Source organism: Leopardus geoffroyi, chromosome C2 (assembly GCF_018350155.1).
Source record: "Leopardus geoffroyi isolate Oge1 chromosome C2, O.geoffroyi_Oge1_pat1.0, whole genome shotgun sequence".
NCBI lineage: Eukaryota > Metazoa > Chordata > Mammalia > Carnivora > Felidae > Leopardus > Leopardus geoffroyi.
Genome location: NC_059333.1, coordinates 74,803,137 through 74,817,748, shown reverse-complemented (window position 1 = coordinate 74,817,748; position 14,612 = coordinate 74,803,137). Strand labels below are relative to the sequence as shown.

General features: G+C 51.6%; 1 long non-coding RNA gene across 2 annotated transcripts; it reads left to right on the top strand.

Moving 5' to 3' along the window:
- Window positions 1-1,006: 1,006 nt before the first annotated feature.
- LOC123611075 lies at window positions 1,007-7,575 on the top strand. 2 transcript variants are annotated; one of them, XR_006718416.1, is made up of 3 exons: window positions 1,007-1,178; window positions 2,829-4,529; window positions 6,096-7,575. It is a non-coding gene; the product is annotated as an uncharacterized LOC123611075 (long non-coding RNA). The 2 variants fall into 2 exon arrangements; XR_006718417.1 differs by having other exon boundaries at window positions 1,010-1,178; window positions 2,829-6,221; window positions 7,036-7,575.
- The last annotated feature ends 7,037 nt before the right edge of the window (window positions 7,576-14,612 follow it).

The following is a 14,612-nucleotide window of genomic DNA, read 5'->3' as shown; positions in this document are numbered from 1 at the left end:
TTGAAAGACTAACTTAGAGCCAAGGGCAGAGGGGAAACATTGTCCTCTTTTCTTTGATCTTTAGGGGGCCTTACCCACCCTTCAAGACCTCATGTGAACATCTCCTCTACTAGGAAGCTTCCCTGACTTCACAACCAAAACAAACTTCTCACTCCTCTGGACTCCACTATCCTCTTGTTTCCAGCAGGAAGGTAGCGCTTTTCATGTTCCTCTTGGGTGTCCCTGGGTAGGAGTGCTCCTTGAGCACAAACCTAGGTGCTCCTCATAGGAAGAACCACACAGTGCCTTCATCTTTGTGGGTACTTGACCCCCACCAGCCTCTGAGGATCAGTCAAAGGAAGACCTAGGTTCTTTCTCCTACTTACTCTTTGCAGGATATTATGCAAGACTCAATCTCCCTAAAGTTCAAAATGCTCATCTCCAAAACAAGGGCAGAAATGATCTTCACCCTGCTTACTCAAATCCAATGAGACGAGTGGTGGTGAAAGTTTTGCAAGTCCTAAAGAGCTGTAGAAGTATGTGCAGACGGTTCTCAGTGCCTGCCGCACTGTTCTCAGGGAGAGCCTGTGGACCCGGCCTAAGATGTAACAGCATTACATCCGTGCGTGTTTCTGCTTCTACGGTCTAATTACAAACTGTGAGTTGGCCTTAACCCTGCATACTGATGCCAGATGCACCTGCCAGATGCCTGTGTGGATCCCTCCTCCATCCAGGGTACTAACCTCACGATGGCACCTGTAGATTCACATGAGATGCCTAAAAGTTGCAACAGGAAGGACAGAATTAGAGCCATTTTCTTAGGCTTCCTGCAAGGTTTATTTTGGTGCCCACCCACAGGGCACTGGGGTGTGAAGCAGTTTCCTTTCCCAAGCCATTCATTCATTCATTCACTCACTGTTCGGTACCCTCCCTCGTGTAAACAAGCAAGAATCGCAGAATAAAGAGCGATATGAGCACTGACAGGCCTTTGCAAAGGCTCTCAGGGGAGCAGATCTCCCTGCAGAGGAGAAGCACCTATGTCAGACTCCGGGGGTGGGGTAGGGGGGGGCGGGGAGAGAAGCTCCCTATGGAAGGTGACACCTGAGCTGACCCTTGAAGGAAAGGATGAACCAGATGCCCTTGAGGACACTGGGGAGAGCCTTAACCTGCCGCAGGAACAGCTCGTGCAAAACCTGCAGGTGAGCCCTTGAAAGAACAAGTTGTTCAGAGCAGCTGGAGTATATAGGCTGAAAGCGGTGTGCGGGCAGAGATAAAGCCAGAGCAGGATACGGTAGGAGCCAAACCAGGAGGCTCTCAGAAGCCCTGGCTTAGGAGCTATGCAGAAAGATGCTTGAAATGCCACCGTTAAAACTTGCTGGCGGCTTAGTTACCCGGAATGGGTCTCCAGGCTCCTAATCCACTGCTCTTCCTCTTTCACCATTCATCAAGTGTCCCTAGCCGTCTGCCTCTGGCCACAGACCAGCAGGAGCCTTGGCTGGGCCGCGTGCAAGAAGCCCAAGCCCGGAGCCAGGCCTGGGAAGATGCCTCCAGCATAGGCGGGCTCGGCTGCTGCTGCCAGGGCATCCGAGCGGGGCCCAAAGACTGGCCGGGAGACCAGCAACCCACGTTGCTTCCCAAGCCTTCGAGCCCTTCCCTTCCGTGGTTAATTTTCACTTTTCATAAAGATGTGTTCGTTTAGGGCACCAGGAGGAATGCCTGATGGGGAACACATGCCTCCCCAACGGCGGCCGCTTTGATTCGTGCCCAGGCGAGGCTGCACACATCTTGCCGCCCCGAGCTTGCGTCGCGTGCCGGGAGCCCCCTTGCCACATGAAAGGCGCAGCGCTAGTCCCCTTCCCTGAGGGGCGACTCTGGAGAGTGGCCGAGGCACCCCCTCCCCCGCACAGCAGGCGCACACTCGGCTTCCAGCAAGGGGCCTGGGGCCACACAAAGGAAATGGCAAGACCGTGAGTCACCCAGGGACTCTGCGGCCGCCTGGGCTGCAGGCCCACAACAGGACCTTTGTGCTGAGCTCCAGGAGGATGAGCAGGACAGGCTGTGTGCAAGGAGGCACACGTTTCAAGGCGCTGAGTAATGCTCGGGACAGGGGAGGACCCTCGGCTGGAAGCAGACTGACTTCCGGGCCCCCACCTCTCTCCAAAGGCACGGGTGGGGAGACATCTGTCACACCCCCGTAAGGGTGCATCCTGGTTTGTGGAAGTCTGTCTTCTTCACAGTGGTGTGAGGGGTTTGAGGCCCGGAGCATATCTGTTTAGCTCCCCAGGCCTACCATAGCCCCTAACACAGCCTTGAGTTTTTGTGATGGATGGATGGATGGATGGATGGACAAATGAATGGAATCACTCATCCACACAAATACGTGTGAGGAGCTGTCCCAATGCCCTCATTTCACAAATGGGGAAATGGAAGCCCAGAGTTGGGAATGGACAGAAGCCACATCCCACAGTGGATAAGTGAGCCCTAGAACATGGGCACCATGCTGCCGGGCCTGCTTTCCTCCACTGGGTAGGGGACACCTGGAGGGGCATGACTGATGTATGGGCAGAGGTCAGGGTGAGAACCCAAAGCATGGATAAGACAGCCACAGAGGAAAAAAAAAAAAAAAAAAAAAAAAAAAAAGACAGCCACAGAGGACAAGGTCAGGTGGTAGGAACTACCTGCAGGGTGAGAGAGAGAAATCAGAGAAATAGGAGGCAGGGTTCCAGGCCTTAAGGCGACCACAATGTCTTGGCCTAGGAAGTTCCTAGGGCTTATCCAATATGGAGAAAGAATCAGCATTTGTCTAGCACCTAGTGTATATCAGGCATGGTTATGTAATCTTTACACAGCCCTGAGGAAGGCATCATTATGGATGAAGAAGGTGACCGGGGCCTCGTCTCTCTGCGACAGTCGTTGCCAGCTCCATGAGGATCTCAGGAGTGGCGGTCACCTGGTGGGCCCCTGTGTGACAGGACTGAGTTCTCAACCCGGCAGACCTAGCTATTCCGTAATGTCCGTGGCCTCGGAAGGGGTCGGCGTTTCAGGACTAACTCGCATCAAACTCACACTCCGAGTCCGACATGTTACAAAGAGACTAGGGTGCCGACGGTCTGAGCTTTTTCTCCCTGCGAGAAGGTGAGCACCAGGAGGCAAGCAGGTTGCCTGGGGACACGGAAGCAGACCACAGGCTTAGAGCCCAAGCCGGGGAGCTCTGATCACCGAAGGCCCTTGTGTCCACAGTGGGGTGGCCAGCCACGGGCTGCACATCTGAACTCCCGAGGCTACGTGTGCCCTGGCCAACGTGTATAGATGTGGCCTCCCTCTGTGGCCTTTTCTTCCTTAACCACCATGCCAGCCACACTGGCCACACTCCTTACATACAACAATCTTCTTTCAGCAGATTTCACAATCCAGCGAAACAACAGACTGGTGGAAAAGTTCAGACCAGCAGAAACAGCCACACTCTGGAAACCACACCCTGGATGCCCTACTGAGATTCAGAGCGTCCACAAGTCTTTGGCCTCCTCTCGACAGACGGTGGCGTAGGGCAGATGCTGTCCACACGTGGCAAGAATCATTCCCTTCCCCTGGCCTTTTCCAAATCCTTAACAAAAGCTAATTTTAATTGAAGGACGAGGGCACCAGACTCCCACCCTCTCCAAACTTCCTTAACTACCCAGTTTAAAGAGGAGGAGTTTAGAAGACGTTCAGTAACTTGCCCAAAGTCACAGAGCTAAGAATTGATGGCATAAAGATTCAGACCCACTGTGTTAGGTACTCTTCCCCTTAAGACTATTAACCAGAAGGCTTGCTAGGCACCAGGCACACGTCCTCAGAACTTCACACGTTTCTTCACATAATCGTCACGGCAACACGAGGAGACTGCTCTTGTCTTCGTTTTACAGGTGAGGGTTGAAGGGCAGAGCGGTGAAGAAACGTGCCAGAGCCACAGGGTCACACAGCTACTAGATTCAAGAGCCAGGTTTCAAACCAGTCTGTCTACCTCTCCACCCAAGCCCTTGGCCACCCCATTCCACGGCAGAGCAAAGCCCAATTTCTGCAATAAGTCAGCCCCACGGTACCCCCCGGGTGCCGCCCTGGGGAGAAGCAGTCTGCCCTCTGAGTGACGAGGAAAGGGAGCAGCAGACCGGTCCTGGGCTAACCAAAGTCCAGGGTCACACCCTCCACATTGTCAGTCTAGGGATTAGGTTTGTATCAGTTTCCCAGAGAGAAACAGGTTCAGGCGGCCTGACTTCGGATGACTCAACCCCCAGGGGTCTGAGCCAAACCCAACTAATTTGATTCACCTGTAAGATACCCGGGCCAGGAGGTTGTGGTCCAAAACCCTGGCTGTGCAGTGAGACGCAGCTGAGTCCGAAACTCTGTCCACCACGTCTGAGCCCTGAGACTTTGGACATGTTACTCACCCCCTTTGAAGCCTAGTTTCGGCCTCAGAAAATGGGGGAAATAATGCCAACCTTGCCCAAGGACCGCAGCAGATGTGTGTGAAATGCTCAGCATGGTGATTGACAGTAGGAGCTCAATAAGCAGTAATGCTTCTGATTTTCATTATTATTGTTTGAACACTGGGCTTGGCCTCCTGATAACCCCCACCCCCACTCAGTGGGAAGGTCACATTGTGAGAAACGGATCTGAGCCCAGAAGGTTGTTAGGTGAGCCCAAGTAAGAGGGTGGGGCCTGAGCTCTCAGCCCAATAGAGGGACGAGGTGCTCCCACCCTTTCCTCCCAGCGATAGGGCATTTCTGTTTGTACGGCCACCCAGTGCTGGTTTGTACTCGGAGGCCCCTCTACTCCCAGAGTTGCTCCTCATAACAGAGTCTCCTGTCTGGGTACTTCCTACCCACTGAAAAACAGCCCGATGCCACCTCATCCTCATAGCCCCTGGTGGGTCAACTCGTGTGCCCCCTGGCCAAATACACTTCCCAGCCTCCCCCCACTCCACCCTGCCAGGCAGAGGGAGAGCAGTCACATGCTGATCATGCCACACGCGCAGTCCAGGCCCTGGGACCTAACAGTGGAGGGCACAGAGGCGGCTCTTCCCTCTCTGGAGCTTGCGGTCTAGTGGGACAATAATCAAAGCGAAGAAATAAACCAAATCATTCCAGCTTCTGGTAATTACTAAGAGGGAAATAGCCGGTGCGATTGATAGACACTAACTCTGTGGGCGACGGGGTGGTCAGGAAAGGGCTTTCTGGAGAGCTGTCATTTACCCTGAAGCTGGAAGGATGAGATGAAGCGAGCTTTGCCAAAAGCTAGGAACAGAGGGTTCCCGGCATAAGGAACAGTTCTTCCCTCCCAAGGAAGGAAAGAATTTGGTGTGCTTCTCAATGATCAGAAAATCAGGCTGGAGCAGATGGAAGCGGTGGGAGGAGGCGTGGCAATCAGATACGGGCAGAGTCCTGACTCCTGTGTGCCTCCAGCCGGATGTGCGAGAGCGGCAGTAAGGCTTGCTATTTATTGAGCAGCTAGTATGTGCCAGGCAGTGTGTAGGCACTTTCCATACACTCTCTCGCTGCATCTTCATTCTCCCTGCCGCCCCTCCCAGGACACGACATCCCTACTCGTGCTCTCACCCACGTCTTGCTGTACCGTCAGTATTTCTCTGCGGCTGTTTCCCTGCCCACTCTCCCAGCCCCCCCCCCTCCCACCCCCCTACCACCCACCACTAGACTGCAAGCTCTTCTGTAAGCCAGCTTGGGACCCCAGCACACAGCACTGGAACAGGGCGCTCCCGTGTCTGTGGGGTTTTCAGCATAACTTGGGCAGTTGGGGTTTAAGGGGTCAGGAGCAGACATTGACGCGTTTCAGATGAAAGCCTGTGATGATTTAAGAACACCTCAGCTGCCTCAGTAGCACGCTCAGCTCAGAGGTATTATTCAGGTCAGCTAGTTCCAGAATGCTTTACATAAGGGGCGTGTCTCACCTGCCTGCCCCCTGAGGGAGTGGGATGGTCTAGATAGGTCACGTGGACCACGCAGAGGGCGGCAACGAGTCTGTACCATTCAACTCATCATCACTGAGCACCTGCTATGGCTAGTCCCTATCGCAGATGCTCTGTTGGACATAAAAATGAGTGCAAGGTCCTGTGCCTCCAGTCACTACACTGCAGGGCTGACTGTGCGCAACACCTTCACGGAAGGACAAGCAGCACGGTGATGGGGAGGTGACCGACACAGCCGGGGCCAGATCACAGAGCGCCTCGAATGCCAGGACTTCTGCATGTAAGTAATGGAAGAGGAGGGAACCCAAAATGCAGCTTTCATTTTTAGTCTTTTTTGAAAGCAGGAAGTTGTAAACAGTTGTCTTGGAAGGGCCATTCTGGGAGAAAGTGAAGAAAACACCCAACAAAAGGGCTTGGAACAATGAGCAAGAATTGTGTCAAGAGGGAGGCACGTGTGGGGCACGGAGAAGTTCACTTCAGCCCTGGTGTGAGCAAGCCCTGGGGCTGCAAGAGAGGGAGGCATCCGAGCGAGGTGCTGAGGTACAGGTGGCAGGGGTGAGGGAGGGGCGTGGGGGGACGGGGGCCAGACTGTTGCTGCGGAGATGTCTGTCCGTTTCCCCAGACTCCAGAAACACCAGACAACTGAGATATCACGAGGAATGGAAAAATACTGGCCTTGAGTTAGGATCGGGCTCCAATCCCATCTTTGGCACAGATTAGCTGTGCAACTTGGAGCAAGTACTTCGTTCTCTGAGCCTCTTTTATCAACTAAACAATGGGGATGCCAATTGCAAGGGAGAAAAAAGATGAGTGAAGACACTTTTTCTGGAATCTGAGAAGCCAGGGCCCTTCTCCAGGTGGTCCGTCCGTTGGTCAGTTTACCGAACAGACACTTCTGCCTGGAAAATCAGTCACGTGCTTTTCTGTCTGACTTGGAGGCAATTTTGGAATAGAACAGCCAACTGTATGACTGCCACCCTCACACTGAGCGGGGAGGACAGACAAGCATAAGGACCCGGAGGATAGAGACTACACCTCAGGAAGACAGAGAGAGAGAAACTCCCCGGGGATAATTATTTCCTCTCCATCCACAGGTGTACAGAAGTCCACAGAAGATACCAGAAGTCCACAGAAACCATGAGCCTGGGCTCCCACAACACGAGCTGCTGGTTTATTTTGGGAAGTGACGCCTAGAAACAGGAGTGAGAAGCTGGGGAGAGTAACCAGGGAAGGGGAGGAGCCAATGCCAGGGTCAGGTACTGGCTTGGTGGGTCTAGTGGAAAACCTGCAATGGAAACCAGGGACCCCTAATGAGCTCCGAAGGAAGGGTACGTACTTCACCACTGGCTCTCACTGATCACAAGATGGTTAACTCCCTCCAGCTTCCAGGGTTCCACAAATGTCAGAAGGGCAAAACAGCTTTTCTCAGGCACTCCACATGGGGGGTGGCAAGAGGAGCCCTGGGCAGGAAGTGAGAGAAATAAGGTGCTGGAAGCAGTTGTAGCTGGAGGCCAAGGTCTGGCTGGAATGAAAGGTGGGCTGAGGGGCGCCTGGGTGGCTCAATCGGTTGAGCTTCTGACTCTTGATTTGGGCTCAGCTCATGATCTCACGGTTCATGAGTTCAAGCCTGCATCTCTCCCTCTCCCTCTCTCTCTCTCTCTCTCTCTCTCTCTCTCTCTCTCTCCTCTCCCTAAATAAATAAATAAATAACTTAAAAAAAAAAAAAAAAAAGATGCCCTGAAAGGTGTTCCATTCATCAAGTTAGAGAAGTCAACTCTTAGCAAACAATGACGGACCCGCCCAGTCAAACCTGGACTCCCAACTCAGAGATGGAGAACTGGTCTAGTTTTATGTCTAATATTTTTAGAAGATTCTGGAAAGATAATTTAGAAGAAAAGGAAGGAAGGAACTAATGAATGAACGAACAAATGAACAAAGGAAGGAAAATCATCAGAATTTCAGGCAGATGCAAATTTGTCATCTTCTTCCTTTGTAAAGAAACAAAAGAGGGGCGCCTGGGTGGCTCACTTGGTTGAGCTTCCGACTTCGGCTCAGGTCATGATCTTGCGGCTTGTGAGTTCGAGCCCCGCGTCGGGCTCTGTGCTGACAGCTCAGAGCCTGTGGCCTGCCTCAGATTCTGTGTCTCCCTATCACTCTGCCCTAACCCACTTGCATTCTGTCTCTCTCTCAAAAATAAATAAACATTAAAAAAATTTTTTAAACAAAATAAACATAGTTTTCTTTTTGTATATTTAACTGCAGACTAATTCATGCCTATAATAAAATATTCAAGCACTTAAAACAGAATATACAAAAGTATGTTTTTCTCCCATCCCACATCTCAGTCTCTCACCCCAGGGGCAATTACTGTTAAAAGTTTCTTATGCATTCTTCCAGAAATATTTTATGCATAAGTGCGCATATCTGTATTTCCTGTTAAAAATCACAATTTAAAACACACGCACTGTGGACCTTGCTGTTTTCATTTTCTTCTACTTCAAGGGTGGCTTCCTATGAACATATGTAAATCTAGCTCATTTAAAAAAATTCTTCTGTAATTCTCCGTTAGAAAGCCTTTCATAATTTTTTGAACTGGTCTTCTTTTGATGGACAGGTAGTGGGCTTTTAATATTATTATTATTACTATTATTTGTTTTTCTCATGGTTACAATGACCTGCTGAATATTCGGTGTGTGTCCTTCTCTGTCCACACCTGTCAGAATATTTGAAGGATACATTTTTACAAGTGAAATTAAAAAAAAAAAAAACGCAGTTAAACTTTTAGTAGAGATCGCCAAGTTGTTCTTGAAGGGTTCTTGCAGATTTATACTCCTATCCCAGAGAGGAGACGGTCTGTTCCTGTCTCCACGTTCTCAATGCTTTGTGACATTTATACATCCAGTAGGTAGAAAAAGGAATCTCCTTGTTATTTTAATGTGCATCTGTTTAATTATGAGTGACAGTCAACGTTTTATCCAGTACTTATAAGCCATTTTTTTTCTCTCTCTCTCTCTGGCACCTTTTAACAGCCAAAATAATGAACATATGCATGTTCTGTGTAGAAGCTATGCCTGAATGAATCACAATTAATCTAAAACCACTGGATCTGCAACAGTCATGGTGCCAGATGTGGGATGACAACGGGCGGGGGGGGGGGAGGGGGGGACAAAGACGACACAGCCCCTGCTCTCAGTACTTACAGCCCCGGTGAAAGGCATCCAAATAACCCAGCAATTGAAATAATGTGCTTCATGTCACAAGGGGAACTAGAAAGTGCCACCCAGCAGAGGTGAGTCATCTGACCTGCACCTTTCGGAGGAATGAGGGGGATTTAAAAGTTAAAAAGACAAAGGGCAGCAGGACAGCAAGTGTGAAGGCCCAGGTGACAGTCGCTTTAGATGAAAGAAATTCCGAACGGGTGAAAATGGGGGGTGGGGCTGGGGGAAGAAGAACGACCAAGAACCAGCCCAGCTTGCCAGGGACTGAGGAGAAACACAGACTTCCTGTGCTACCTGCAAGGAAGTCCCTGGCTAATCCACACAGGTCGTGCACCCTAGGGGACTGAGGCCATGTTACAAGGGCTGCTTATTAACTGGGTTAAGGGTTCTGAATTTTACCTTCAGGGCAATAGTGAACAATCAGAGTTTTCCACAGGGAGGTGATACGTTCACGTTTACTTGGCCCAAGGTTCTAGTGTTGTAGAGTCTGTATATAATTTGAAGGGGGTGAGTGGGGGCGGTGTGGCAAGGCTGGACCAGGCCATACAAGCTGGGGGACGGTTCTCAGTATTACCTGTAAGACAGGGTGGTGGTGCCTCACACCGGATCGAATCAGAATATTGACGGGGGAGCAGAGCTGTGACGACGGACTTGAGGACTTAGGAAGTAAGATCAGCAGGATTTAGCAGCTGATATGCTGAGGGCCTTGGGGTGCTCATGTTTTCTGGGCCCGGCAGGGGGCTGTAAGAGCAGCAGTCTGGGGGGGCCTGGGGAAGAGGCCAGGGGCCTGAGAGACATCCACGTGGTCACCTGCAGGAGGCAGTCTACTATCTGAATCTGCAGCTCAGGACAGAAGGTCAGGATGGAGATGAAATTTGCGACCATGTAATCTTAAAAACGCTAACTAAAGTAGGGCCCCTGGGTGGCTCAGTCGGGTCCGACTTCAGCTCAGGTCATGATCTCACGGTTCGTGGGTTCGAGCCCTGCGTTGGGCTCTGTACTGACAGCTCGGAGCCTGGAGCCTGCTTCCGATTCTGTGTCTCCCTCTCTCTCTGCCCCTCCTCTGCTCTCGCTTGCTCAGTTTCTTTCTCTTTCTCTCTCTCTCAAAATAAACATTAAAGACAAACAAAAAAAATTATATATATATATATATATATATATATATATATATATATATGTATATATATATATAACGTGCTGTGTTTTTTGTGAGAGGGGGAGAGCCACACTTAGGGCCACAGATCTGCAGGGACCAGTGAGCCCAAATAAGCTGATGGGGGCCCGGGGAGGGAGGCAGTCCTCTCACCACAGCTACCGGTTTTGCTCCTGCTCTATCCCCACTGAGGCCAGAACATGGCTGACTTTGAGGAGTTCACGCATGTACTTTTCACCGCCTCCTAAGGAAGGCCTGGGACATACCAGGAAGGCCTGCCCATCAGAGAAAGTCATTGCCCTTTTTCCCGTTAGGTAGAGCAAGATCCGATCCTTCAACATGCACAGCACGGTAGACGTTCACAGTGGCTGTCTATACAGCATTACCTTGTTGGGGACAAAGATACTTCGAAGAACCTGGTCACCTGCTAATCACCTTACGTTCTGCGAGGCTCAGGAGGCAAAGAAGAGTGAGACTCCCAGCCACCCTCGAGGGCCCTACACAGACACCTTCCTCACTGTGCCAGACCAGACACCCATGCCAGGCCTCAGTGAGGATGCCTGCCCTGGGTTGCCCTCCTACACAGACACCCTTCCCCTTCCACTTGGGCACCAACATCAAGCACTGGGACACCCTTTGCATAGACACCTCAGGTTCTGACACCTGCATGAGGCCACCCTTGTATACAGAACCCCCCTCACTTCACTTAGGGTCCAAGCCTCTGTGCCAGGATGGCCCCCCTCAAGAGACCCCCCCCTCCCGTGGCAGAAGCCTAACACCCCACACCGGGCCTCCCTTCTGCAAGGATACTTCCTCACCACACTTGGGCTCTGACACACATGGGGCCACCCTCCCCTGTGGACGCCCACCCCACTCCACACGGGCCCCAGCCTCACAGTGACCCGCCACCCCCTGTGTGAACCTCCTCCTCCGTCTTGCTCTGGACCACCGGGGCCCCTCCCCATTCGGGTGCAGACGCCTACCTTACTCCATCTCGCCTAATGGCTTCTGGACAGAATTTTCTGAAAAGGAAGGGAAAAGGAGTCCCAAATCCCCCAGGATTACTGAATTCGTCAGTTCAGCGAGGTCTTTGCTGGGTCCCACCGGGGCTCCGTTGCCTCCTATCTCATTTCTGTGCCATTTTTGGTGGCCTGGAGCTCTTCAAGGGCCGAAGCCTGATGGGCCCCATTGGAAAATGCTCGCTGCTCACTGCTCTGTGTCCTCACTCTGTGCCCAGAGGTTCCAAACAGTGCTGCTTTGGCTCCGTGTTTTAGTTTGGAGTCCAACACTTTGGCGGGGAGTTCCTCGAGTGGCCCTGCTTGTGCCGTCCTCCCCCATCGGAGCTGGCGACAAATACCATGATGCAGGTACGACCCCTCCCCTCTTCCAGCTTAGAATTTATACCACCAGACCAAGCTGGCAAGGCTCTGATCCTTATCCTCTTAAAATAAGTAACCTCCCATGAGGCTCCTTAGGCCCTGGCAAGAACAGACTTGTTGCCCATTGCCACACACTCTAGACATTTCTAAACCCCAGCCATGGGCACAGCATAGGCTTACACTGGACCCACTTTAATTATCTGAACATTCTGTTCTTAGACTGTGTCCCTCTGCCCTCAATGTGCTCTGTGGACAGTGGGTCCTTGTTTCGTGACACAGCCATCGACTAAAACCCTTGCAACGATGAGGGTTGAGGAGCTGGAAAGTCTCGTGGCCGAGACAGACAAGGGCCCAGCTGCTAAAATTCAAGTCCCACGTGCAACCCCAAGAATAGCCTGGAGCTCGTTTCCCTCCCACTTACCTTAGCCTGTAGCCAGCCTGGAGGAAGTCAGAAGCTGTTTTCTCATTTTATGATGAGACAAGGAAGAGAGACAGAGAGGTTTGTTAGACCCCGGCTATGTCTGCAGGGAAGGCTGGGAGACCCCACTGCTGAAATGTACAAACGGGACCAGACTGAGTCTTGGAGAAGCTGTCATTGGCCTGGATAACCCAACCCTGCCTTGCTTTTCACCTTCTTTTTAAATTCCTGGATTCCATCGCAGAGAGGGCTGTTTGTAGACGAGAAGAGGTGACAAGAGAAGGCGCTCTCCCAGTTTACGTGAGGGCAGAGAAGAAGTGCCTGCTGCGGAGGAAGGAGGCGAGGTCCTTGCCGACACAGATGGTGTTGGAGAGTGTGGCCCAGCCTTGTCCTAGCTCGTGGGCAGCGCCCCCCACCCCCACCCCGGGGAGGATTTACCCTGCTCAGGGACAGTCCTACTCTCAGTCCCACCAGTGCCCTTCAGTCCCACGAGTGCCACTGCCACACCAGACACTACAGTCCTGGCCCAAGGAGTATAAGGAAGTGGGGAGAAGGAGGGGAGCCTCTGTTCTGGGGCATCCATCTGTGGGATCCTGCAAAGTGTGGGCACCTTAGGCAGTAGTGGCCGGAGTAGTGGCGAAGGACACAAACACATTCCATTGTGTTGCCCGAGTGCCGTCCTGCCTCCTACCACATCATCACCTAAGCCCGCACAGCGCCAGCCCATAGAACTGTCTGCAAGGACGGACTTGTTCTCTGTGCGTGCTGTGCGGTAGGGTGGCCATTTAGCTATCTGTGACAACTGAGCATGTGAATGGTGGCCACTGCGGCCCGGTGGAGTGTATTTCCATTTGTCTTTAATTCTAATTAATTGATACTCACATTCATGTAGCCACATGCGGCTAACGGCTAGGGTACTGGATAGCGAGCCCTGGACCATGCCCTGCTCTGCTGGGTGCCAGCATCTCACGCAGGCTTCACCAGTGGCAGCCTGAATCCCTTGGGGGGCGCCCAAAGGGCAGTTTGTGGAGGAGTGGAGAACACCTCTGGCCTGTACCATGCTCTGTTACAGGGGTACCAGATAGTGCTGCTTCTGCCTCTTTGAAAACCTGGCTCTTTGTGTTTCATTACACCTCCTGACCTTCCTCTGGGCCTGTGTGTCCTGCAGGGTCTGGGACTGGGATGCAGTTTCCAGAGACCTGTGACTGGAGCTTCATTACTAGCTAGACCGCTCAGCCCCGATCCTCTTTGCTCAGCAGACGAACCCTTTCCCCCCACCCCAGGAGCCCCTCAGCTCCCTGCTACGACCCTGGCTTTAAACGGCTTCTTCCTTCAGGAGGCACAAACTCCTGAGAAGACACAGAAATTGTCAGCTCGGCGGAAGTAGAAATAAAACCACTGAACAGATAAGGACAGCAATGGAGAAAGCAATTTCCTCTGGAGCCGTGGTCCTCAAAGTATAGTCGGCAAAGCAGCCCCATCAGCGTAGGCTGGAAATGTGGAAATACAAATCCTCGGTGCCCAGACAGTTGAATCAGAAATTCCAGGGGTGGAGCCTGGCAGTCTGTGTGTTAACAAGCCCCGGGGCACTCCAAAGCCCTCTCCAGTGTGAGAACTGGAGGGTGGTGGGTGGGGGCAGAGGGAATAGGGCTGACTTCTCGGAAGACTCTGGAAGAGCTTGCCCTGGGGCCTGCAGGGAGGGACAGGGTGGCATGCCGAGACCCAGGACCCACGCCGCATCCCGCAACCAGTGTCCAAGCCCAGCAGACCTTCTCATGTATGTTAATCACCTTGAAACCAGCATTTTATTGATGTTAGATTGTTTAGGCTACAAGGCAAAGAATTCTTTAGAGTTAAATAACTCTGCTCTCTGTTTTTAAAAATATTCTTGGGGCACCCGGGTGGCTCAGTCGGTTAAGTGTCCGACTTCGGCTCTGATCATGATCTCATGGTTCGTGGGTTCGAGCTCTGAGTCAGGCTCTGGGCTCACAGCTCAGAGCCTGGAGCCTGCTTCGGATTCTGTGTCTCTGATCTTTCTCTGCCCCTCCCCCCGCCCCCGCTCACACTCTGTCTCTGTCTCTCTCTCTCTCAAGAATAAACATTAAAAAATACTTAAAAATATTCTTGGTTGGTCTTGATTTTGTGTTCTAAATTTAACTAAGGATTATCTTTAATACTAATTTTTGAAAGCTTACAAAATTTACCTGACACACTCATCCAACCTCTTGTACTTTGACTCCTTCAAAGACAACACGTAGCTTTTAATACAAAACTTCTACTCAAAGATGGATAGCTGAGACACCACTTATTTAAAAACTCTCTTGTCTTGGACATTTATCACTCTATCAATGTTATTTCCCCTGTAGTTCATCTCCCTACCCTTTTCCTCCGAACCTCCACATATTTGCTGGCTTTGAACAAGGACACCAGGTAACCAACTTTTTAAAATTGTACACAGTTAAGGGTAAAGCGTTAAGCAAGAGACTTTCTGCCTTACGCATGC